The sequence below is a fragment of the Cucurbita pepo genome, chromosome LG06 (genome assembly GCF_002806865.2).
Source record: "Cucurbita pepo subsp. pepo cultivar mu-cu-16 chromosome LG06, ASM280686v2, whole genome shotgun sequence".
NCBI classification, from domain to species: Eukaryota; Viridiplantae; Streptophyta; class Magnoliopsida; order Cucurbitales; family Cucurbitaceae; genus Cucurbita; species Cucurbita pepo.
In genome coordinates, this window is record NC_036643.1 from 6,650,196 (window position 1) to 6,675,393 (window position 25,198).

At 39.6% G+C, this 25,198-nt stretch overlaps 1 long non-coding RNA gene and 7 other non-coding genes across 8 annotated transcripts; 7 read left to right on the forward strand and 1 right to left on the reverse strand.

The window, feature by feature from the left end:
* The first annotated feature begins 2,556 nt into the window (after positions 1 to 2,556).
* Positions 2,557 to 2,659, forward strand: LOC111797773. The gene has a single exon (XR_002815599.1). It is a non-coding gene; the product is annotated as a U6 spliceosomal RNA (small nuclear RNA).
* A 2,517-nt stretch (positions 2,660 to 5,176) lies between these two features.
* LOC111797784 lies at positions 5,177 to 5,281 on the forward strand. Its single transcript, XR_002815609.1, has one exon. It is a non-coding gene; the product is annotated as a U6 spliceosomal RNA (small nuclear RNA).
* A 5-nt stretch (positions 5,282 to 5,286) lies between these two features.
* TRNAM-CAU lies at positions 5,287 to 5,358 on the forward strand. The gene has a single exon. It is a non-coding gene; the product is annotated as a tRNA-Met (tRNA).
* A 901-nt stretch (positions 5,359 to 6,259) lies between these two features.
* LOC111797770 lies at positions 6,260 to 6,365 on the forward strand. Its single transcript, XR_002815596.1, has one exon. It is a non-coding gene; the product is annotated as a U6 spliceosomal RNA (small nuclear RNA).
* Positions 6,366 to 8,022: 1,657 nt separating this feature from the next.
* On the forward strand, positions 8,023 to 8,127 carry LOC111797752. The gene has a single exon (XR_002815578.1). It is a non-coding gene; the product is annotated as a U6 spliceosomal RNA (small nuclear RNA).
* A 12,164-nt stretch (positions 8,128 to 20,291) lies between these two features.
* Positions 20,292 to 20,397, forward strand: LOC111797771. The gene has a single exon (XR_002815597.1). It is a non-coding gene; the product is annotated as a U6 spliceosomal RNA (small nuclear RNA).
* Positions 20,398 to 20,401: 4 nt separating this feature from the next.
* Positions 20,402 to 20,473, forward strand: TRNAM-CAU. Its single transcript has one exon. It is a non-coding gene; the product is annotated as a tRNA-Met (tRNA).
* A 960-nt stretch (positions 20,474 to 21,433) lies between these two features.
* Positions 21,434 to 23,072, reverse strand: LOC111796766. The gene is made up of 2 exons (XR_002815416.1): positions 22,908 to 23,072; positions 21,434 to 21,703 (listed from the first exon to the last, which is right to left on the reverse strand). It is a non-coding gene; the product is annotated as an uncharacterized LOC111796766 (long non-coding RNA).
* Between the last annotated feature and the right edge of the window lie 2,126 nt (positions 23,073 to 25,198).

Here is a 25,198-nt window from a genome sequence, read left to right on the forward strand (position 1 = left end):
CAAAGAAACACTGGTTTACTTGAAGTTTTATATTTTTTTACAAAGGGCTCCCTCTTTCTCTTTTCATTTTTTTTAGTTATCCATTATTAGAAACTCTCAATACCGGTGAAAATAATTTTGTGAAGTTTATCCTCCATATATCAAAGAGTTATGCTTCTAAGATGTAGTTTAAGGATGTGTTCTTAAATGATAACTTCATTGATAATTTTTTTTCTCCTCTAATTCTAGTGATTTAAAAATTCTAATGAGTTTGTACCATTTTGCTTGTTATTTAATGCAATAAGTCCGGTTGTTGTCTGGTTCATGTTAGTTTCCAACTATTTAGAGCATGTGCTGGACATTTGAGAGTGTCATTGACATTGAATTCTATTTATTGATCATTCATTCTCAAAATTATAGTTCTCTTATGTACATCTGCCAATGTTCTTCTGGTTTTCGAAAATGGTCTTCCCAAGATAATTGGTACATCACAGTTAGCTCCGTAGTCTAGAACAATAAAATTTTTGGGAAATATGAATTTATCCACTTGAATTAAAATGTCTTCCATCTTTCCTTAGGGATAAGTGATGGACCTATCGGCTAGTTAGATGGTGACGGTAGTTGGTCTAGCTTCACTAATCCCTAACTTCTTGTAAATAGACAGAAGTATTAAGTTGATGCTTGCCCCAAGTCACATAATGTTCGACCTAACTTCTTTTCTCAAATAGATATACAAGAATAGTGAACAAGCGCGAGTCTTTTTTCTTTAGTGGGATTTTATTTTTCAAAATTGCAATACACTTTTCATTTAGTGCCACCACCTTAAATTCTTCAAGCTTCCTCCTATTACTGAGCACATCCTACAAGAATTTAATGTAATTTGGCATTTTATTTAAAGCTTCCACTCGTGGTATGTTCATATGAAAATTGACTTCCTTTTTCTTTTTATTCTTTGTGGAAAAGAAGGTGTTGGTATGTACGTTCTACTCTCTTCTTCATTGTTGACTATCGTTTGCGTTTTAGGAGACTGTACTGTTTTAGCATAATTTTTGTTTTGATCCTTATGTTTAGTAGTTTCCTCCTTTCTCTGCTATATATCAGCTGCTTCTTCGGAGTGACTATCACTATGTTCTTTTATTTCACCTCCCCTACTGAGTATTTCTTTCGTGCTTCTCGATTCTATTGCTTGACATTGCTCCTTGCTTTTTTCTTTTTGGTGTTTCGGTATCTGTTGCCAGCTTTTCAAGAGATCTATTCCGTAACTCAGTTGCTAATTGACGTATTTGAATTTCTAAATTTCGCAAGGATGCTTGCTTACTATGTATCACAACATCATTTTTTTTATCTCCATATATTCCTTTATTAGGCTCTCAGAGATGTTCCATGTGTTAGCTTGGTTAGTTCCTTTTCCTTGGACATTGGCTTGCGACCATATGTGATTTGATTTTGTAGTCCGATGGTAATTTGCCTTTGGTGGTATTTGTTGATTGTACGAGCTTTGTCTCTTCCATAAAAAGTTTGGTTGGTTTCTCCACCCCCAGATTATAAGTGTTTGAGAATGGATTATTTTTCTGGTTGCTAGCTTGATTCCCCACATGAAAAATTGAAGTCGGATTACATGGTCATTGATCAAAAGTGTGTTCTTCTCCACAATATACACAAGATTCAGTTGTTATTGAGTCATTACAGCAGCAGTTTCGACTAGTGCATTAGTTATTGAACCTTGTCCCAATGTTAGATTTTGTAAAATATTGGTCACCTAAGCTAATTGAACATCAATAGAGGTCAAAACATTAACTTCAGGTACTCATCTAGTCTTCTTCTTTATTGCACCTTTTCCGTTTTCCCCCCTTTGGTGGTCTCCTCTTCTTTTTAGGTGACATTTCCTTTTTATACTGTTTGTTTCTTCCCATTTAAGGCTGAGAAAGGATAAGTCGTCCACCTAGGACGTTCCTAATTGGGTAGTCAATGACCCATATGGTTTGATGATTTGAATTATAATTTCCATCTTTTTGAATTGCTTCAACATTAGTGTTAGCAATTTGTACATGGTCATCGTCGGTAGGTTTGTTACTAGATTTGTTACAACATCATGGTTTAACATAAATGTTCTGAAAATACTCAATTAAGTGTACAATTAGACTAGATTTATGCAAATTGATATTTTTTTCACATTGAACCATAATGAACAATTTCATGCTTACTAATTAGAATAAATTGAGTAATTAATAAGAAAATGGTGAGTATGAGTACAAAGTTAACTTCAAAAAGGTCTGGTATAACTCTACTTTTGAATAGTTATCACCTTATTCAAGCAATAACCTACATGAGGAACAGTAAACTACCTTTCATATTTCATTTCAAACTAAGATAATTAACTACCGACTCATAGCCGCTCTCAAGTATGTCCTTGTGCAAGCATTACTTGAGAAAAGTAAGAATGATTATTTATATGGATAACGCATGCCTTTCCCAGCTAGCTTTTCCTTCTTCTAGGAGCTCCAAATTTTCTAAAATTTCTCTAGTATAACTTAATTCAAATCATAATGAGGTTAACATTGAAATCAAAGAAGAACAATCGAATAGAGGTCAAAACATGTAAACATTGGACCGATACAGAGGTGATTAGCATGGCCCCTGTAGAGGGATGCACACCAATTGAGAAATGGTCCAAATTTTTTTATAAACCAGAATGGTGCAGTAGAAGCGTGCTGTAATGCCCCTAATTTTGTTAACTACATTACTGATGTCAGCACATGCATGTATTAAACACAACAATCTTTTAAGCCGAACTGTGGAATGAATCGGACTGTATCCCATAGTGCTTGAGCAGTGGCTCACTCTGTTTCCGAACCGTGACATGAATTGGCCCCTAATTTTGTTACCTACATTACTGACATCAGCACATGCATGTATTAAACACAACAATCTTTTAAGCCGAACCGTGGCATGAATCGGACTGTAACCCATAGTGCTTGAGCGGTGGCTCACTCTGTTGCCGAACCGTGACATGAATCGGACTGTAACCCATAGTGCTTGAGCGGTGGCTCACTCTGTTACTGAATCGTGACATCACATGCATGTATTAAAAACAACAATCTTTTAAGCCGAACCGTGGCATGAATCGGACTGTAACCCATAGTGCTTGAGCGGTGGCTCACTCTGTTGCCGAACCGTGACATGAATCGGACTGTAACCCATAGTGCTTGAGCAGTAGCTCACTCTGTTACTGAATCGTGACATCACATGCATGTATTAAACACAACAATCTTTTAAGCCGAACCGTGGCATGAATCGGACTGTAACCCATAGTGCTTGAGCGGTGGCTCACTCTGTTGCCGAACCGTGACATGAATCGGACTGTAACCCATAGTGCTTGAGCGGTGGCTCACTCTGTTGCCAAACCGTGACATGAATCGTATTGTAACCCATAGTGCTTGAGCGACGTGGCTGCATGTATTAAACACAACAATCTTTTAAGCTGGACCGTGACATGAATCTGGCAGCTCTACAGCTCCGCTCACTAGTTTTCGACCCTCTCAGACCCGTTTTCGGCCCCAATGAAGGTATTGAGGTCATTTTAGAGTCGTATTTCACATTTATTAAATTATTTTAATTTAATTGTGAAATACTAATGAAAAGTGGCGAATAGTGTGATAGGAAACAAAACCCCAGCAACGTTGGAAGTAGCTATCAAGGAATGGGAGCTTACGTTTTGCTAGTTAGGATGTACTTCAGCTCGACTCGGCATAAACAGCTTACAACGACGCTCTGGCAGCTCTACGATTGTTTCAGCTCAGCTCACTAGTTTCGGCCCAGTTTCCACCATTTCAACCTCTCAGACCTGTTTTCGGTCCCGATTAAGGTAATTTAGACCATTTTAGAGCCGTATTTCACATTTATTAAATTATTATTAATTTAATTGTAAAATACTAATGAAAGGTGGTGAATGGAGTGATAGGAAACAAAACTCCGGCAACATTGGGAACAACTCTCAAGGAACGGGAGCTTACATTTAGCTAGTTAGGGAGTACTTCGGCTAAGGCTAACCAAGTAAGTGACCTTACCATAGGATATACTACAATTGTTTGCTTTACAGTTTTATCTATGAGCATGATGATGTATGAGTATGATGCTTGAGCTGTGATGCATGTTATATGTACGTGATTTATGTTTCGATGCATGACGTACATATTATGTTTGATGCCCTTGATGGCTTATTATTTATGAGTATGATGTCTCATGACATTTGCTTAATATGATGATGTTTTCCATATTGAGCATGCTATATGATGATGATTGTTCATACTATTATGACATTTCCTTAATATGATGATGTTTTCCATATTGAGCATGCTATATGATGATGATTGTTCATACTATTGTTCAGATTGTTAAGCTTTCTTAATCATTCTTAGATGTCATGGACGCTTATTAGGTCCTTAGAGGCATCTAGGTGATTTAGTCCTCATCTCACATTTTTTATGATGCTTGGAGTTAGCTCTTTGGGGGCTAACTCAATCTCTGGGTGCACTCAAGTCTAGATGTATGATTGCTACTCGTAATCCTAGAGTGCTCGATCTATTAGAAATGTACTGACCTAGGTCCACATATAAATCGCTATAGCTCTAATGCACTCATCTTGGCTTAGATCACTCGTGCATACTTTGTTAGGGAGATATTTCTATCAATAACCTTAAGCACGAAAAACATAATCTACTCATTCATGCATGCTTATTAGGGATATATTCCTATCAACCAGTAAGGAAATCATAATGTAAACATTTAAGCAAACTCAACGGGGAAATAACACTCATTAGTCACCCAGACCACCTATCATAATATCTTATCCTCCATTCTAGCACAACAGTAAACTGAAAATCGGTATGCATCATAAGTTCTCATCCTAGAGGTATTCTGTTAATTTTCCTTAACATATATAGCATTTTAATCAAAATAGCCCTTCTAAAGTCCTTAACATGCATATTCTAACATCTAAGGCAAGATATGCTCGCATGCTTTTATGTTCTTACGCATGCATTACTTGAGAAAAGTCAGAATGACTATTTATATGGATGACACATGCCTTGCTCAGCAAGTTTTTTCTTGTGCTAGGAGCTTCAAATTTTCTCAAATTTCTCTAGTATAACTTAATTCAAATCATAATAAGGTCAACATCAAAATCGAGGGAAAACAATCGAATAAAGGTTAAAACGGGTAAAAATTGGAACGATACAGAGAAGATTAGCATGGCCCTTGTGGAAGGATGACACACACAAATCGAAAAATGGTCCAAATATTTTATAAATTAGAGTGGCGCAGCGGAAGCGTGGTGGGCCCATAACCCACAGGTCCCAAGATCGAAACTTGGCTCTGATATGATGCACAACCTCAAGAAATGTTTTGAAAGTTATGATATATAATCATATGATATGAAGGGTACCTTGGGTATATACCCCTTATGATGAGAAGAAGTACATAAGGGTACAATAATCATCATAACGATGGTCCCTACTCCTTTCGGGTGTCCGCTAGCCCGATTAGAAGGAGCCCTGAAGGTGTGCAGTTTCGGGTGTCCGCTAGCCCCCGATTAGAAGGAGCCTTGAAGGTGTGCAGATATTCAAGTCACGTGCTACATCCAAGAACCAAAAGGTTGACGTTCGATAAATTTGTAAGTTTTGAAACCCATAACTTAAGTCATAGCATTGATCTCATACCATTAGCTTTAAGGCAAATTAAGGAACAAACTTGTGAAGAACTTGTGAAAAAGATAAGAATAGGGTCCTAATTCGAGAACAAATTGAAGTTGAAAATCGAGGTAAAGTCACTTTAACCTCTTATATCTTGCTCGTTAATAAGCCAAATGAATTGAGATCAGTACTAAACAATCCATGGTGTGTAGAACTACACGATTCCTGAAGAAATTGAGTGGAAGTGCTCAATGATCAAGAGAAAAAACATGATTTTTAGAGGGTAGAAAGTTGAGATCCTAGGGGTATTTCGTTAATTTTCCTTAACATATATAATATTTTCATCCAAAAAGCATTTCTAGGGGTCCTAAACATGCATAATCTACCACATAAGGCAAGATATGCTCGCATGCTAGTATGTCCTTGTGCAAGCATTACTTGAGAAAAGTAAGAATGATTATTTATATTGATGACGCATGCCTTGCCGAGCTAGCTTTTCCTTGTGTTAGGAGCTTCAAATTTTCTAAAATTTCTCTAGTATAACCTAATTCAAATCATAATGAGGTTAACATTGAAATCGGAGAAGAACAATCGAATAGAGGTCAAAACATGTAAAAATTGGAACGATACAAAGGTGATTAGCATGGCCCTTATAGAAGGATGACGCACACCAATAAAGAAATAGTCCAAATATTTTTATAAATCAAAGTGGTGCAGCGGAAGCGTGGTGGGCCCATAACTCACAGGTCCCAAGATTGAAACTTGGCTCTGATATCAATTGTGTAATGCCCCTACTTTTGTTACCTACATTGTTGACGTCACATGCATGTATTAAACACAACGATCTTTTGAGCCGAACCGTTTCCGGCCTCAATTAAGGTAATTGAGGCCATTTTAGAGTAGGAAACAAGACTCCAGCAACGTTGGAAGCAGCTATCATGGAACGGGAGCTTACGTTTAGCTAGTTATTAGGGAGTACTTCAGCTCGACTCGGCATAATCGACTTACAGCGACGCTCTGGCAGCTCTAGGACTGTTTTGGCTTGGCTCACCAGTTTTCGGCACGGTTTCCACCATTTTGACTCTCCTGGACCCGTTTTTGGCCATGATTAAGGTAATTGAGGCCACTTTAGAGCCATATTTCACGTTTATTAAATTATTATTAATTTAATTGTGAAATACTAATGAAAGGTGGTGAATGGTGTGATAGGAAACAAAACCCGGCAACGTTGGGAACAACTCTCAAGGAACGGGAGCTTATGTTTATCTAGTTAGGGAGTACTTTGGCTAAAGCCAATCAAGTAGGTGGCCTTACTATAGGATAAACTACAATTGTTTGGGTTATAGTTTTATTTATGAGCATGATGATGTATGAGCATGATGATGTATGATGTTTATGATGATGTATGAGTATGATGCTTGAGCTGTGATGCATGTTATATGTACGTGATTTATGTTTCAATGCATGACGTACATATTATGTTTGATGCCCTTGATGGCTTATTATTGATGAGTATGATGTTTCATGACATTTCCCTAATAATATGATGATGTTTTTCATATTGAGCATGCTTTATGATGATGATTGTTCATACTATTGTTAAGCTTGTTAAGCTTTCTTAGATATCATGGAGGCTTATTAGGTCCTTAGGGTAATCTAGGTGATTTAGTCCTCATCTAGCACTTTTTATGATGCTTGGGGTTAGCTCCTTGGGGGTTAAATCCAATCTCTGGGTGCACGTAAGTCTAGACATATGATCGTTACTCATAATCTTAGGGTGTTCGCTCTATTAGAAATGTACTGGCATAGGTCTACATGTAAACTGCTCTAGCTCTAGTGAGATAATTTTAGCTTGGTTCACTCATGCATACTTTGTTAGGGAGATATTTCTATCAATCACGTAAAGCACGAAAAACATAATCGATTCATTCATACATGCTTATTAGGGAGATGTTCCTATCAACTAGCAAGGAAATCATAATCTAAACATTCAAACAAGCTGAACGGGGAAATAACACCCATTAGTCACCCAGACCACATATCATAATATCTTATCCTCCATCCTAGCACAATGGAAAACATAAAAATCGGTATGCATCATAAACTATCATCATAGGGTATTTTGTTAATTCTCCTTAACATATATAGCATTTTCAACCAAGATTTGCTCGCATGCTATTATGTCCTTACACAAACATTACTTGAGAAAAGTCATAATGACTAAATATGGATGACGCGTGCCTTGCTGAGCAAGCTTTTTTCTTGTGTTAGGAGCTTCAAATTTTCTAAAAATTTTCTTGTACAACCTAATTCAAATCATAATAAGGTCAATATCGAAATCGGAGAAAAACAATCGAATAGAGGTTAAAACGGGTAAAAATTGGAACGATACAGAGAAGATTAGCATGACCCTTGTGGAAGGATGACACACACAAATCGAAAAATGGTCCAAATATTTTATAAATTAGAGTGGTACAGCGGAAGCGTGGTGGGTCCATAACCCACAGGTCCCAAGATCAAAACTTGGCTCTGATATTATGTACAACTTGAGACATGTTTTTGAAAGTTTTAAGGGAATACGACTTAAAATGATAGATCCCAGATCCCAGTAAAGGGTGTGCAGATATTCACCTAAGGGAATACAACTTTACATTACATGTAAGTAGAAATATGGAGGATTTAACTTGGTCATCCATGACAATTTCGTGATTCTTTTAAACTTTATAAATAAGGTAATTACCACTTTTTGAAAATTTTAATATTATTTTTCTTCGGTTTTCTCGTTCTCTCTCAAATTTCTTTTTGTATCTTCGTTGCAGATAGTCTAAGAGGCTTGGGCTGAAGGATGAAGATCGTCTAACTGAAGATTGGCGTTTGGAGAGTGGCGTAGGGCGTGGTTCTGTGTGGACTGAGTTTTTTTTTTTTTTTTTTTTTTTAATTTTTCGATTCATTACATTACAAAAGTCTTTTTTACCTCTCGAGTTTGTTGAAATTTGAACAAATAGATATTTTGAATAATAATAGATGTTTTATTTATTGAGTTATGCTCGTATTCATTTTAAATAATATGTTAATATGTTGAATACTTTAGCTTATAATTTTTAATGTAATACATTTTTTAAACAATTAATTCATAATTTTCTGTTAATGAATATTTTTATTTCAAATTGCCTACCATTGTTTTCAACCTTTCACTTTTTGATTACCCAATTTTGAAGACTTCAAAATTTAGATTGCCACCAAAAGATTCAAAGTAAAAAAAAAATACAACAAGAACAAGAAAATAAAAATATAATAAAATTTAAATAATTAAATTAAAAACAAAATAAAAGATCTCAGTAAGTCACCCACTTGTAGAATATCATCCCATCTAGATTATAGGAAGTTCGAGTCTAGTTTAACTATCTGAGCTTCTAGAAAGGTCTCAAAGTTTCTAGTGGTTCATGTCATAGACCTTACTTAAGTCTAACAATGTTTTCTAGCAGTTTGATGTGTTTCTAGTGGTTCTCTTACATGTCATAGGCCTTGTGTAACGACCCTAAATTTTTACATAAGTCGCTACTAAAGTCTCATGCTCATTTTTAATGCGAAAATATAACTCTTAAAAGAAAACATCATCCATAAAATAAATGTGAAAACATTTAAAACATCATCTTCTCTAGAAAATACGGATGGTCTGATGTGTTTAAATACGAAAGAGTGAAATTTAGAGAAAATAAAAACAAATACAAAATAATTTAAAACCATGAAATGAAAAACAATCTATTCTAACCTAAGACTAGGAATTTAAATATGAATATACCTTATGCACGTGCCACAGTCTCTGCTCGCGATGTCGTCGTTCTTCGTACATGTGTGCCTTGCCTTTACCTGAAAAATGATGTGGCACATGGCCTGAGTATTTCGAAAAATACTCCGTAAATGGCCCCACTCCATGGGGCCATNTGAAGACTTCAAAATTTAGATTGCCACCAAAAGATTCAAAGTAAAAAAAAAATACAACAAGAACAAGAAAATAAAAATATAATAAAATTTAAATAATTAAATTAAAAACAAAATAAAAGATCTCAGTAAGTCACCCACTTGTAGAATATCATCCCATCTAGATTATAGGAAGTTCGAGTCTAGTTTAACTATCTGAGCTTCTAGAAAGGTCTCAAAGTTTCTAGTGGTTCATGTCATAGACCTTACTTAAGTCTAACAATGTTTTCTAGCAGTTTGATGTGTTTCTAGTGGTTCTCTTACATGTCATAGGCCTTGTGTAACGACCCTAAATTTTTACATAAGTCGCTACTAAAGTCTCATGCTCATTTTTAATGCGAAAATATAACTCTTAAAAGAAAACATCATCCATAAAATAAATGTGAAAACATTTAAAACATCATCTTCTCTAGAAAATACGGATGGTCTGATGTGTTTAAATACGAAAGAGTGAAATTTAGAGAAAATAAAAACAAATACAAAATAATTTAAAACCATGAAATGAAAAACAATCTATTCTAACCTAAGACTAGGAATTTAAATATGAATATACCTTATGCACGTGCCACAGTCTCTGCTCGCGATGTCGTCGTTCTTCGTACATGTGTGCCTTGCCTTTACCTGAAAAATGATGTGGCACATGGCCTGAGTATTTCGAAAAATACTCCGTAAATGGCCCCACTCCATGGGGCCATGCAAATGCAAACACATGCAATCATGCTCTAGGGACCTATCTCTATTCTCATCTAAGGGTGGCCTCCAGTCTCAGACTACTATTGTCACGACCCGATTTTCGAGGCTTCGAAAAACCGAATCGTGACAGATTGGTATCAGAGCAGTCAGGTTTTAGATTCTGTAGATTTTTTCTAGGATAGAGAGTCGTACACCTCTGTGACTCAGCTCGACGACACGCCTCGCCGCGACCAAGTATGCATTCTAACCCTGCTTAGTAGGATAAGATTGGTTGCAAGGCTGTAAAAAATTGATGTTTGTCTTGGGAAAGTGGTAACTATGATTACGCTTTCGAGTGTTTAATAATGAATGTTCACTCTATTACTGTCCATGTTAGATTTGAGTTATTGTGAGGAGGCCGAGAGGGTTCACGTTAGAACTTACTGGCCTTAGGAAGACAAAGGGGTGACTTCGCAAAGTGCGTGACGTCCAACCCATAGAAATGTATATGAGACCTTCTAAGGTCTAGTAAGAGATGGTATACCTATGGCTCAGCCTCCCATGACCATAATTCTAGATGTCAAATATGCCTCCTTTGTGACCACATTGTAGGCCTAGACAATATAGAATATGCCTTAGGGCAGACCACATAGTAGACCCAGACAAAGTTCTTACAGACAAGGGTAACCACTATAGGAGTTATGCACCCCTCAAGCAACCCAATTTCATAAGTGAGTTTGGTTAAGTTGGAGGTCGAGAAATAAGATTCACCAACTTTGAGAGTGAAGCTATGGAGGACATGGCTTCAAGGTCGGTTGGAATCTTCACGAGCTAAGTTTTAGTTATGGACTTCCAAAAGCATGATGTACGCTTAATGTCACTCAAGAGATATGGAGTGCAGAATATTCCTATTGAAGGATCAACCAATTGAAGGACAAAGTCTAAATGCAGCACGTAACCATTAGAACCAAATATATATATATATATATATATAAATAATAATAGTAATAATAATAAAGAAAGAGTTCTAATCTATCCTTTGGTCAGGATAGGCATGCTCACAAAGTAAAGGACGTAGAACCGTCAAGGTAGTCTGGAGAACCTCGAGGTTGAGAACAGCAGGAAAAGAGGTCAAGCTATGGTCACGTTATCGCCATCTGGAGAGAGAAAATCTAGATGTGTGTTAGTAAGAACCTACCCTCGTATAGGTCACCCGGATGACAAAGAGTAGGATTTTAGCTACACGCATGAGTGTGATGCCATACTTGTAAAGCATGCTCAGACAGAGGTAGAACTCCTAGACAACGGGATGCTAAAGACCACCAGAGGGTAGTGAGATGGTGACTTGTAATCAGGAAAGACTAGCAGAGACATGATACGTCTTAGAGAATACACTGACATAGCATCCTCAAAGTCTGAGGGAGGCTAGCTACCAAACAAGAGTCTTCAGAGAGTTCCCTAGAATATGGTACAAGAACTTGAAAGGATCACATGATTGAAAAAAAAAAAACCAGTAATGAGAAATCATCATGACTAGCTCAGTCATAAAGATACTGCATGAGTTAGCCTAGGTGAACGCAAAGGACTCATGCAAGGATTCCTTATTGCCAAAAGAGCCCGTACGTAGCTCAAATGAGTATTAATACTTAAGCAAACTATGTTACGGGGCGTCTCGTATGAGGAAAGACCTGTGTTAACCAAATGAGATGCAATTACGAGACCATTTTTGGTGAAGCAGTAAGGATCATAAGGGTCTCAACAAGGTAAGGATACCTCCTATGAGGATCAAAGAGAGGGACATGTCGAGGACTGCCTTCCAGAGTCATGAGGAAGGTGAGTTTACTGATAAGCCCTTTCGACCCGACCAATGCCTTGTGAAAGTGTAAGGTTACAAAAATCGAAGGTTCATAAGATTCTCTTGCTATCATCATTGTAGTCGTCTTTGACGATATGACAATGAACACTTGAGGAAGGTTTTGGTGGTGTTATGAACATATCAATCATGCGCTAAGATCTCCTAAGTGCTAGTGTTGGCTATCTGAGATGCCATCCGAAGTTATGTGGTGTCAAGCGGAGAATTCATTGTAGACACCGCTAAGATTGAAGTAGCTATGAGGTGACCAAAACTAACCACAGTCACTAAGGTACGAAGTTTCTTGAAACCTTTCGAAAGACTCGTACGTGATATTTCCAGGATCTCTGTAGCGCCTACACGAATACCAGCAGGCGAACAGAGTTTCCAGGAACTTAAGCAAAGGTTGGTGACTGCATCAATTCAAGATGGGCTAGACAACCTTGTAACGTATAGAGATGCCTCATGTAAGGACTTAGGGTGCGTGCTTATGCAGAATGGTAGGGCAGTAGCTTACGCTTCAAGAAAGTGGAAAGAGCACGAACAAAATTACCTTACTCATGACCTTGAACTAGCAGCAGTCGTGCTTGCCATGGAGACATGGCAACATTACGAGCATGGAGAAAAGTGCAAGCATACACTGACTAAAGAGCCTCGAGTACTTGGTCGTGCAGATGGAATGACACAGACCATTCATACATCTGCAATGATCACCAAGCAAGGAAAGTTACAAGATGAAATGAAGAACGCTAAAAACCGGGGTTGTAGTTAATGGTGATATCGCTAAGATAGCACAGATGATCATGCAACCCACTTTATGAAAACGTGTCTTTGATGCACAGAGATCTTATGAACACCTTAACAAAGTGTGGAGTCAGACTGGGGCGGAAAAACCAACTAGGTATTCTATCTCCTCAAACGGGGTCCTATAGTGGCAAGACTGCTTGTGTGTTCCTCGAGACGAGGAAATTCTAAAAGACATTTTAGCTGAAGCCCACAATACATCTGATATGTTCCACCTAGGATGTACGAAGTTATCTGAAGTGATGCGATTGGTGGCTTGAGAATGAAGAGAGACATGGCGGGTTTCGTAAGACGATGCTGCTAGCAGGTTAAGGCATCGAGATAGCGCCCAACAAGATTGCTACAGCCCTTAAATGGGAAGTAGTGAGTGTGAGTTTTATCTCGAGTTTGCCAAAGACTAAACACTCGTAACGTGATTTGGATACTTGGGGTAGACCAACCAAGACAACTCACCTCATCCCAGGTGAGACCACTTATCGAGTAGATCGATGAGATACGTTATATGTCAAAGAGATGGTACGCCTATACAGGTACCAGACCCTATTGGGTCAGACCAAGACGCGAAGTGTTGGTATGAAAGAGCGACCACCTTAGTAAAAGTCTCGTGGGAGTAACCACCTTAATGAAGAGGCAACTCGAGAATGTAAAGAAGACGGGAGAGGGGCCTGTCCCAAACTCTTCCAAGAGACGCCAACTTTCGGGGAAGAAAGTTTCTAAGGGGGGGAGAATTTGTAATACCCGAAGAAATAGAAATAGAAATAGAAAGAGAAATAGAAATAGAAAGAGAGATAGAAAGAGAAATAGAAATAGAAATAGAAAAAGAAAAAAAAAGTCGAGAGGGGCAAATAGGTAAATTTACCCCTCCAACCATCTAAGGGGTCCAAATGAAACCCCATCCAAAGTCCTGCAAAAGAGAAATAGTGAGAGAAAGAGGTAGAGAGAACCTAGAGAGAGGAGAAAGGATGACCGTCCTAAGACTCACTGAAAACTACCATCGGAGTCTATTTCGGTGAATATCATGATGCAGGGAGACTTTCTTGGAAGGGAAAAGAGAACNCTCATCCCAGGTGAGACCACTTATCGAGTAGATCGATGAGATACGTTATATGTCAAAGAGATGGTACGCCTATACAGGTACCAGACCCTATTGGGTCAGACCAAGACGCGAAGTGTTGGTATGAAAGAGCGACCACCTTAGTAAAAGTCTCGTGGGAGTAACCACCTTAATGAAGAGGCAACTCGAGAATGTAAAGAAGACGGGAGAGGGGCCTGTCCCAAACTCTTCCAAGAGACGCCAACTTTCGGGGAAGAAAGTTTCTAAGGGGGGGAGAATTTGTAATACCCGAAGAAATAGAAATAGAAATAGAAAGAGAAATAGAAATAGAAAGAGAGATAGAAAGAGAAATAGAAATAGAAATAGAAAAAGAAAAAAAAAGTCGAGAGGGGCAAATAGGTAAATTTACCCCTCCAACCATCTAAGGGGTCCAAATGAAACCCCATCCAAAGTCCTGCAAAAGAGAAATAGTGAGAGAAAGAGGTAGAGAGAACCTAGAGAGAGGAGAAAGGATGACCGTCCTAAGACTCACTGAAAACTACCATCGGAGTCTATTTCGGTGAATATCATGATGCAGGGAGACTTTCTTGGAAGGGAAAAGAGAACGTGGGTGGCCGGAGTCCCATTTTTCATCAAGAAATCGGAAAACAANGTCTCGTGGGAGTAACCACCTTAATGAAGAGGCAACTCGAGAATGTAAAGAAGACGGGAGAGGGGCCTGTCCCAAACTCTTCCAAGAGACGCCAACTTTCGGGGAAGAAAGTTTCTAAGGGGGGGAGAATTTGTAATACCCGAAGAAATAGAAATAGAAATAGAAAGAGAAATAGAAATAGAAAGAGAGATAGAAAGAGAAATAGAAATAGAAATAGAAAAAGAAAAAAAAAGTCGAGAGGGGCAAATAGGTAAATTTACCCCTCCAACCATCTAAGGGGTCCAAATGAAACCCCATCCAAAGTCCTGCAAAAGAGAAATAGTGAGAGAAAGAGGTAGAGAGAACCTAGAGAGAGGAGAAAGGATGACCGTCCTAAGACTCACTGAAAACTACCATCGGAGTCTATTTCGGTGAATATCATGATGCAGGGAGACTTTCTTGGAAGGGAAAAGAGAACGTGGGTGGCCGGAGTCCCATTTTTCATCAAGAAATCGGAAAACAAGCAAGGTAAGGATCTTGAACGTTTTCTAAGATCTACGGTTTTCCTTTGTGAATCAAGATCTGAAATCTTGATATATTCATCTAGGAATCNACTCTTCCAAGAGACGCCAACTTTCGGGGAAGAAAGTTTCTAAGGGGGGGAGAATTTGTAATACCCGAAGAAATAGAAATAGAAATAGAAAGAGAAATAGAAATAGAAAGAGAGATAGAAAGAGAAATAGAAATAGAAATAGAAAAAGAAAAAAAAAGTCGAGAGGGGCAAATAGGTAAATTTACCCCTCCAACCATCTAAGGGGTCCAAATGAAACCCCATCCAAAGTCCTGCAAAAGAGAAATAGTGAGAGAAAGAGGTAGAGAGAACCTAGAGAGAGGAGAAAGGATGACCGTCCTAAGACTCACTGAAAACTACCATCGGAGTCTATTTCGGTGAATATCATGATGCAGGGAGACTTTCTTGGAAGGGAAAAGAGAACGTGGGTGGCCGGAGTCCCATTTTTCATCAAGAAATCGGAAAACAAGCAAGGTAAGGATCTTGAACGTTTTCTAAGATCTACGGTTTTCCTTTGTGAATCAAGATCTGAAATCTTGATATATTCATCTAGGAATCACTCTACGCATGATCTGTGAAGAAGTTTGGCCGAGACCTCAACCCGAAGGCGGAGATCCGAGAGTCGTCCGATAACGGTGAGCGAACTTCCGTCGTTCTTAACTTGTCCGGTATTCAAGAAAAAATTACAAAAAAATACTAGGACGTAGCCCGTAACACGATCTAAAACTTTGCCGAAGGAATCATGTCGATCCGATCTACGGATCGAAAGATAGGAAAATCGGAAAAGAGGACTGTGTTTCGGTTTTCAGAGGGCAGAGAAGAAAGAAGAGAGAGAACAAAAAAAAAAAGAGTCGGCTGGCGAGCGGCTGAGGGCGGCGACAGGCGCCGGACACGCGTCGACCATCAGCTGGAGCAACGCAGCTCTAGCGAGGCGTCGCCACGTGTTGCCTGCAAGCCGGGCCGAACCGCAACGCGAGCCGAGCTGACCGGACCGGCCTGGGCCGGCCGGCCCGCGACTACGCAGAAGTGGGCGCGCGTGGCAGGCAGGCGTGCAGCCTGCGACTAGCGCCTTCCCGCGCGCATGACCACGCACTCCCAGCGCGTTGCTGGTGCGTGAGCGCGCGTGGAACAACCAATTTGGCGCGGTTGCTTTCTATTTGCCCGATTTTTGTCCCGGTTCCAGTTCTAATACTGTTTTTACGTGAATAGGGACCTAATTTAAAGAAATCAGTATTTTTGGACACCTCACAGGCAAAGAAACGCTAGAAAAAGGGCACGCGTCAACCAGGTAAGTCACCACCCCGTATTTAGGAAGTAGAAGAAGTACTTGTAGAATTCGCTTGGATTGCATGCATGCTAGTAGTTTTACTTCAGATTAGCTCTCCATGTAAATTATTTGTCGTTAGAGTAGTTGATATGATTGTATTTGGTGATTTACATGAGTGTTGCTGTATGCTTTATGCTTCCGCTGTATGTATGCATGCATTTAATTTATGTTGGAATTGTGTATTCTGTGTTCCGGGTGCTTGATGGACGAATTCGCCCCATTGAGCGCGAGCTTCGTGCTCTGGGTGCTTGATGGAGGTCATCGCCCCATTGAGCCGGTATGCCTAGTTTGCATAAATTAATAGTACGATGTTAGAAGACAATTGCATGCACACTCTATTAATTGTAGAGCCCATTTCTATGATAAGCTTAGGGAATTATTGTTAGGAGCGATATGTCGCTCCAGCCATATTTAATTTTCCCCTAGGAACTTAGCGGTTTACGACGGCAAGAGGGTACCTTGGAGTGTTCATAGATTGCTGGCGTGAGAACGGTATCTATAGCTTCGTGGGAGGACCAAGGGTCCCTAATCCGTCCTTACTGCTCTTAGCCATTTCGCATGGGAAATGTGTCCCCACGTCGTACAGCCCATTAGCTGCAGGAGAACGGGTTGGGTCGCGCCCTCCATAGGGGGACTATATGGACGTAGGGGTATTCAACACACCCCTAGACTAGATACCATGTAGTCCCAGATAGCCATGTAGAGGTAGCACCTTATAGAGATACCGACCACATTAGCTAGGCGTAATGAACCTCTAGGCCTTTAATGAAAGGATGACGAACCGGTGAAACCCAAGGGCCAAGGGCCAAGCCCCAAGAGACTAAGACTAGAACCAGATGTCCTAGAACCGAGTTAGGAAACCGTGGGAATCTGTAAATTAAGATGCGAAGAGAGCCTGCAAGTAGGTGGCTTACTGAGTATAATTTTTATACTCATTCCTTTCTACTTTCCTTTTTGTCAGGTGCCCTTTTTGTCAGGTGCCGATCGAGGTAGAGGAGCGTTGGAGAGCTGTGTGGTCACAGAGGGGGTCGTTTCGGAGCGTCAGTCCCTTTTCGGTCTTTTGTAGTTTTTTGCGAATTCCTTTTATATTTGTATTTTATTTCCTTTTTGTAAACTTAAATCCTCTTTTGAAATATTTTAATGTTATTTGATTTTCATCTCTTTATTTCACTCTTCTTTTTATTTTCTTTTCTTTTTGTTTGTTTTCGATTTCATCTTTTTAGTCACGATTCTGTTTTTCGAAGATCTGTCCCTTTTTAGTCACGATTGATGTCTCTTTGTTCATATCAATTAGTATTTTAAATTATAATTAATAATCTAATTAACAAGTGAAATATGGCTCTAAAATTGCCTCAATTACCTTAATCCAGGCCGAAAATAAGTTTGAGAGGGTCGAAAAGGTGGAAACAGGGTAAAAAATTGAAAGCCGAGACGAATACGCCGGGAGCTGCTGCCACGCCGTCCAAGCCGCTCAAAGGAGAAGGGTTGCTTGCAACTTGACAGCATATGAGCGGGCTACGACAGCGCAGCGAAGATGGGTCGAGGCACGGGTTGCAGATCGGCTTGGGGGTTGAATCGGGTCAAGCGCTGCTGTCTGGCCTATCGGGCTGGGCTAAAATTTTGGGATTACTGGGCCGAGATAAGTGGGCCTCAACTCTCGAGTTTGCAGGTGGGTTGCTTGTGGTTCACGAGCATGGGTCGCAGGTATTGCAAACGCCTGTCGTGGGTTAAGGTTGGGCTGGGCCACTACGTTTTGGGTTGCATGTGTGGGCTTACTAGGCCGCTATGGAGTTGGGATGAACCTATGCAGTTTGGGTGGCGGTTATCCAATTCGGGTCAGACCTGGATCCGACGGGTCTCTTCTTCCTTACCCGATTCCTGCGCGATTTTAGGCGAACTCTCTCTCTCCTTCACGCGACATTTTCCGACGTCTTTTCTCCCCTTTTTCTCTCCCTATCTCTCTGTCGACATTTTCCGAAGTTTCGTAGTTGCTGGACATCCGTGGAGGCAGATCCGAGGTTTCTCAGAAACTCGATTTATGGGTTCCTTCTTCGACAGTTATGGCGACGACGACACGACTTTTGCAGGTGTCTTGGTCGTGGTCGTGTGGGATTCGAAGATTCCACCAGTCGCCAAAATTTTTGTGTCCTAACCCGCGACCTTGGGTTTTATTTTTAATTTCTCAATCGTTACACCTTCTAGGGGTCTGAGAGCCATTCACGAAGTTCTAGTGCTACAAGTCTCCTAGACGACGAATCTCATCTCGGGGTGAACCAACTTTGTGCACTCATGCTTAGTATGCTTACATAGCCTTAACGATGATTGATCAGTAAATTGGGTTAAGGCATTACCTCATAAAATATGTTAGGACAGTATGACATCTAGCTAGTCCAAACATCATCCGTGGAAAGTTGGTATACAACCCTTCTACAGGCCATAAAGTCACTTGAAATTTGAGGAGAATGACCTTGTGTGTTGGCCAACTGCTAGGTTTAGCCGTGTGGTTTCACGTGACATGCTCAGTTACGAATTTACGGCAATGCGACCCTATTCAGGAGGCCTGACGTTGTGTTCACATTCACTAGGGGCACTCATCATGAGTCTACTACCTGTGTAATCCCAAGTCCACTTTCGTGATCGGTTTATAGAATTGCAGTCTTAGTCTTTATCCCATTCCTACCGTTAATGAGAGCATTCACCCTAAGTCATTTACCTATGTAACCCCAAATATTTTCCAAGGCCAGGTTACGAAACCGTAACTTCTTCCTTACCCATTTGTATACTCAATAGAAGTCCTCATCCCAAGCTAACTATCCATGTAGTCCCAAGTCCCTTTTCAAGATCACTTTACTTGATTGCAACGTCGACCTTGACTCGGCCCTACACTCAATAATAGCTCAAGTAGGTTCAGGGTTCTAGTGATGTTGTTCATACTATTGTTAAGCTTGTTAAGCTTTCTTAATCATTCTCAGATGTCGTGGAGGTTTATTAGGTCCTTAGGGGCATCTAGGTGATTTAGTTCTCATCTCGCGTTTTTCAGGATGCTTGGGGTTAGCTCCTCGCGGCTAATCCAATCTCTGGGTGCACTCAAGTCCAGACATATGATCGCTATTCATAATCCTAGAGTGCTCGATCTATTAGAAATGTATTGGCCTAGGTCAACATGTAAACCGCTCTAGCTCTAGTGCCCTAATCTTAACTTGGTTCACTCATGCATACTTTGTTAGGTAGATATTTCTATCAATCACCTAAAGCACGAAAAACATAATCTACTTATTCATGCATGCTTATTAGGCAGATATTCATATCAACCAGTAAGGAAATCATAATTTAAACGTTCAAATGGGGAAATAACACCCATTAGTCACACATACCACATATCCTCCATTCTAGCACAACGAAAAGCATAAAAATTGGTATGCATCATAAAATTCTCATCCTAGGGGTATTTTGTTAATTTTCCTTAACATATATAACATTTTCTTCCAAATAGGCCTTCCAGAGTACTAAACATGCATAATCTACCACCTAAGGCAAGATATACTCAACATGCTAGTATGTCCTTGCGCAAGCATTACTTGAGAAGAGTAAGAAAGATTATTTATATGGATGACGCATGCCTTGCCGAGTTAACTTTTCCTTGTGTTATGAGCTTTAAATTTTCCAAAATTTCCCTAGTATAACCTAATTCAAATCATAATGTGGTTAACATCGAAATCGGAGAAGAACAATCGAATAAAGGTCAAAACATGTAAAAACTAGAACGATACAGAGGTTATTAGCATGGACCTTGCAGAAGGATGACACACATGAATCGAGAAATAGTCTAAAGTTTCATAAATCAGAGTGGCGCAGCGGAAGCGTGGTGGGCCCATAACCCACAGGTCCCAGGATCGAAACCTGGCTCTGATATCAATTGTAACGGCTAGTTAGGGAGTAAACTCGACTCTGTGTAAACGGCTTATAGTGATGCTTTGGTAGCTCTACGACTATTTTGTAGTATGGAGGAATCAACTGAGATCCATAAAAATGGAACATACATATACCAAATCACTATAAGCCGTTTTTTTTTTTCATTTTATAGCTCTACGACTATTTTGTAGTATGGAGGAATCAACTGAGATCCATAAAAATGGAACATACATATACCAAATCACTATAAGCCGTTTTTTTTTTTCATTTTATAGCTCTACGACTATTTTGTAGTATGGAGGAATCAACTGAGATCCATAAAAATGGAACATACATATACCAAATCACTATAAGCCGTTTTTTTTTTCATTTTATAGCTCTACGACTATTTTGTCATCCCTACCTATTATACTTATCTTCCGACTATTTTGTCATCCCTACCTATTATACTTATCTTCAGAACAATATGGAGGAATCAACTGAGATCCATAAAAATGGAACATACATATACCGAATCACTATAAGCCGTTTTTTTTTCTTTTCATTTTATCCTATTCTATATGATAATATATGTATGCAAGATATATTAGTTTGATAGTTAGGGAGTACTTCAGATCGACTCTACATAAACGGCTTATAGTGACGCTTTGGCAGCTCTACGACTATTTTGTCCTGGTTTATGGAGGAAATAAATAAAAAATGTGGAAAACAAGACATTGGGTACAAAATGTCACCGGTTCAAATCCTGTCATCCCTACCTTGAGATCCATAAAAATGGAACATACATATACCGAATCAATCTTTTTTTTCTTTTTTTTTTTTTTCATTTTATCATATTCTATATGATAATATATGTATGTGTCACGACCCGATTTTCGAGGCTTCGAAGAATCGAACTCGTGACTAAAAGGACAAAATCGAAAACAAACAAAAAGAAAATAAAAGGAAAGAAAAGCAAAGTAAAAGGATAAAAATACCATTCAATTAAAACAAAAGAGAAAGAAGATTTGTTTCGAAAATATTACAAAGGAAATTGCAAATGTAAAAATGAAATACAAAATTAAAATCAAATATTTCAAATGGAAAATACAATTATGAAGAAAAATACAAAAGACTCTAAATATGAAAACGAACAAAGGACTCTAAAAGACCGACCAAGGACTGACGCTCCGGATCGACACCCCTCTGTGACTGCACAGCTCTCGAACACCTCCCCGTATCGACTGGTACCTGAAAAAAAAAGGGGAGAAAGGGGTGAGTATAAAAATATACTCAGTAAGCAGCCTACTTGTAGGCTCTTTTCGCATCCTTATCTTGGTAGGTAACCACGATCTTTCTCGGGTTTCTAAGGAGAGTGATCTAAGCTACAACTCTCCTTTCTGTATCATAAAAGGCTTGCCCATCTTATGCAGTGAAATGATCAGTGTCCTGAGGTGAGGCGCGACCTCATAAGCAAATCTGAGGGGATCGTATGGCTGGATCTGAATACGTGACTCTCTCTCTGAACATCATCCGTGGAGGTTAACTGACGACCCTCACACGGGACCATACATCCACAAAACGGGGTGCGACCCCCTATGTGCCGGTCAGCTACTGAGTCATCCTAAGTGGCTCCACGTCCCCCGCTCAGGGACGGGTTTCTACGGCCCAGGAGTCCTGTTCAGAAGACCCCTTAGCTATCACCACTAGGCCTGGGCACCTGTCACACTTCCCTATCCGGATCTGCAAAGCTCAACGATCACCGTACCGGAGCTCTGTCTCGACGGTATGGTATCGGAGGAGAGAGGGAAGTGGAGGTTCTGATGACACTATCTTCACTGCTCAACTCTAACGGGCTACCTACAGTTACCGTGGTGACCTATTATTCTTTCTAGGGTGGAACTTGGTGCCTTAGACTTAGATTCGTGTTTCTCTAGGATTCTCGTGCCTGGTGTCACAAACCTATCAGGTTTGGAATTCTGGGTTCTAGTTCCGCCGGTAATCATTTCGCGGGTCTAATTGCACGGTATTCTAGAGGTCCCCCAATCTAGAGTCTCGTCTCGCTTATTTAGCCATAAGCATCCTAATCTAAGCTCATAATTTCTTCCTATTCATCAAGAAAGATAATACAAGCAATCATCATACAATAGAGTTTACACGCAGCTGTTCATGCAAAATTATCAAACATGCTCAACGGGAAGATAACGTCCATCTTTACCTGGAGCGCAGATTTCACAAGTTTCCCAACCTCCTCATGCATACATACATTATCAGAGTTCCAATCAAAACAGATTTAATACACATCTTGTATCTAGCTTTCCATAATCATCTCATATTCGCAGTTTCTATAATAATATGCTAAGACCGGCTAGCTAATTTCATAGGTGGTAGCATGCATGCTTGTTCCTAGCGGTTTCTACAAGTACTGCTCGTGGAAATCCAAATGGCTACTTACTTGGTTGACGCGTGCCTTCCCAAGCTCGAATTATTTGCCGGAAAAGGTTCAAAAATTCTGGAATTTCCTTGATAGGTCCTAATTCACATAAAAATAGGATCAGAGTTGAAATCGGGGCGAAAAACAAGCAAACGGAGGTCGAACGGAGGGAAAAAAGATCACCCACGCGCCTACACGCGCCTGCACGCGCTCTGGAGGGTGTTCTACGCGTGGATTCTACGCTCACGTACCCATGTGCTTCTTTCTGTGCAGTCGTGGGTCGAGACGGGTCGGTTCGGACAGGTCGAAGTGGTCTCGGGCGGTTCGGTTCGCGTGCGGAGCGCCGGTTCGGACTCGGGCCGACCCGGTTGCGCACGCCTGATGCGTTTCTCTAGCCTGCGGTCGCCACGTGTCGGTCGTCGGTCCTACTACGCTCCTCCGTACGGCGGCCGACGCGTGGCGGAGATGTTTTCTCTCTCCTGCATTTTTTTCCAAATTTTCCAGAAACCGTGAGTTTTGCGTTTTTGATCCATTTTCTTCCGATTTTCTTATCTTTCAATCCGTAATCCATATCAACAAAGTTTCTTCACGAAAGTTGTAGATCTCATATTCTACTTAAGGCCGTCCAAATATACGGAACAACTCACATTTTCTGTTTTCGATCGGATTACCCAAGTCCGACTAAACTCCGATTTTCGTCCGATACTCGTCCAGGAACTTCAGGAAACCTGTGTGAATCTTAATTTAGTCACATACCTCAAAAACTCCATATCTAACGCTTAAGAAACTCCTCAGATCTAGATAAAATCGAAACAAGAAGTTCGGAACCTTACTTTGTCCGTTCTAGGATTTTCTTGCCGAAATGAGTGGATTCCACCACCCGAACTCCTTTTCCAGCACTGAGAGAAGTATTGCTTCGAAGTTTCTTACCTTGGATTCGATCTCCAATGGCGATTTGTCATCTCTGTTCTTCCTCTCTCCCAAACCCTAACTTCTTCTCCTTTCTCCATTCTCTCTCTTTTTCTTTTCTATTCTCTTTCTCTTTCTTCTTGGAGCCCAAACAACTAGACCCCTTGGTTTAGAGTAGGGGCAAAATGACTCTTTTGCCCCTATGTTGTTATTTTTATTTTTTTATTTATTTATCTAAAAATTCGGGTATTACAGTATGCAAGATAATTAGGGTTGCATTTAGTTTGATAATAAAACTCTCTTAGTTCAGTTAGGTAGAATGCGGGTCTCTCAAGGAACAGAAAGCTTACGTTTAGTTAGTTAGGGAGTACCAACCAATAGCTAGGGAGTACCAACCAAGTAAAGTAAGTGACCTTACTAGAGAATAGGCTACAATTTTATTTATGAGCATGATGTTTATGATGATGTATGAGTATGATGCTTGAGCTCTGATGCATGTTATATGTACGTGATTTATGTTTTGATGCATGACATACATATTATGTTTGATGCCCTTGATGACATATTATTGATGAGTATGATGTTTCATGACATTTCCTTAATACGATGATGTTTTCCATATTGAGCATGCTATATGATGATGATTTTTCATACTATTGTTAAGCTTTCTTAATCATTCTTAGATGTCATGGACGCTTATTAGGTCCTTAGGGGCATCTAGGTGATTTAGTCCTCATCTCACTTTTTTATGATGCTTGGAGTTAGCTCTTTGGGGGCTAACTCAATCTCTGGGTGCACTCAAGTCTAGACGTATGATTGCTACTCATAATCCTAGAGTGCTCAATCTATTAGAAATGTACTGACCTAGGTCAACATATAAACCGCTCTAGCTCTAATGCCCTCATCTTAGCTTAGATCACTCATGCATACTTAGGAAGATATTTCTATCAATCACCTAAAGGACGAAAAACATAATCTACTCATTCATGCATGCTTATTAGGGATATATTACTATCAACCAATAAGGAAATCATAAGCTAAACATTCAAGCAAACTCAATGGGGAAATAACACTCATTAGTCACCCAGAACACATATCATAATATCTTATCCTCCATTCCAGCACAGCGAAAAGCATAAAAATTGGTATGCATCATAAATTCTCATCCTAGGGGTATTTCGTTAATTTTTCTTAATATATAAAACATTTTCATCCAAATAGCCCTTCTAGAGTCCTAAACATGCATATTCTAACACCTAAGGAAAGATATACTCGCATGCTATTATGTTCTTACACAAGCATTACTTGAGAAAAGTAAGAATGACTATTTACATGGATGACGTATGCCTTGTTGAGCAAGTTTTTTCTTGTGTTAGGAGCTTCAAATTTTCTACAATTTCTCT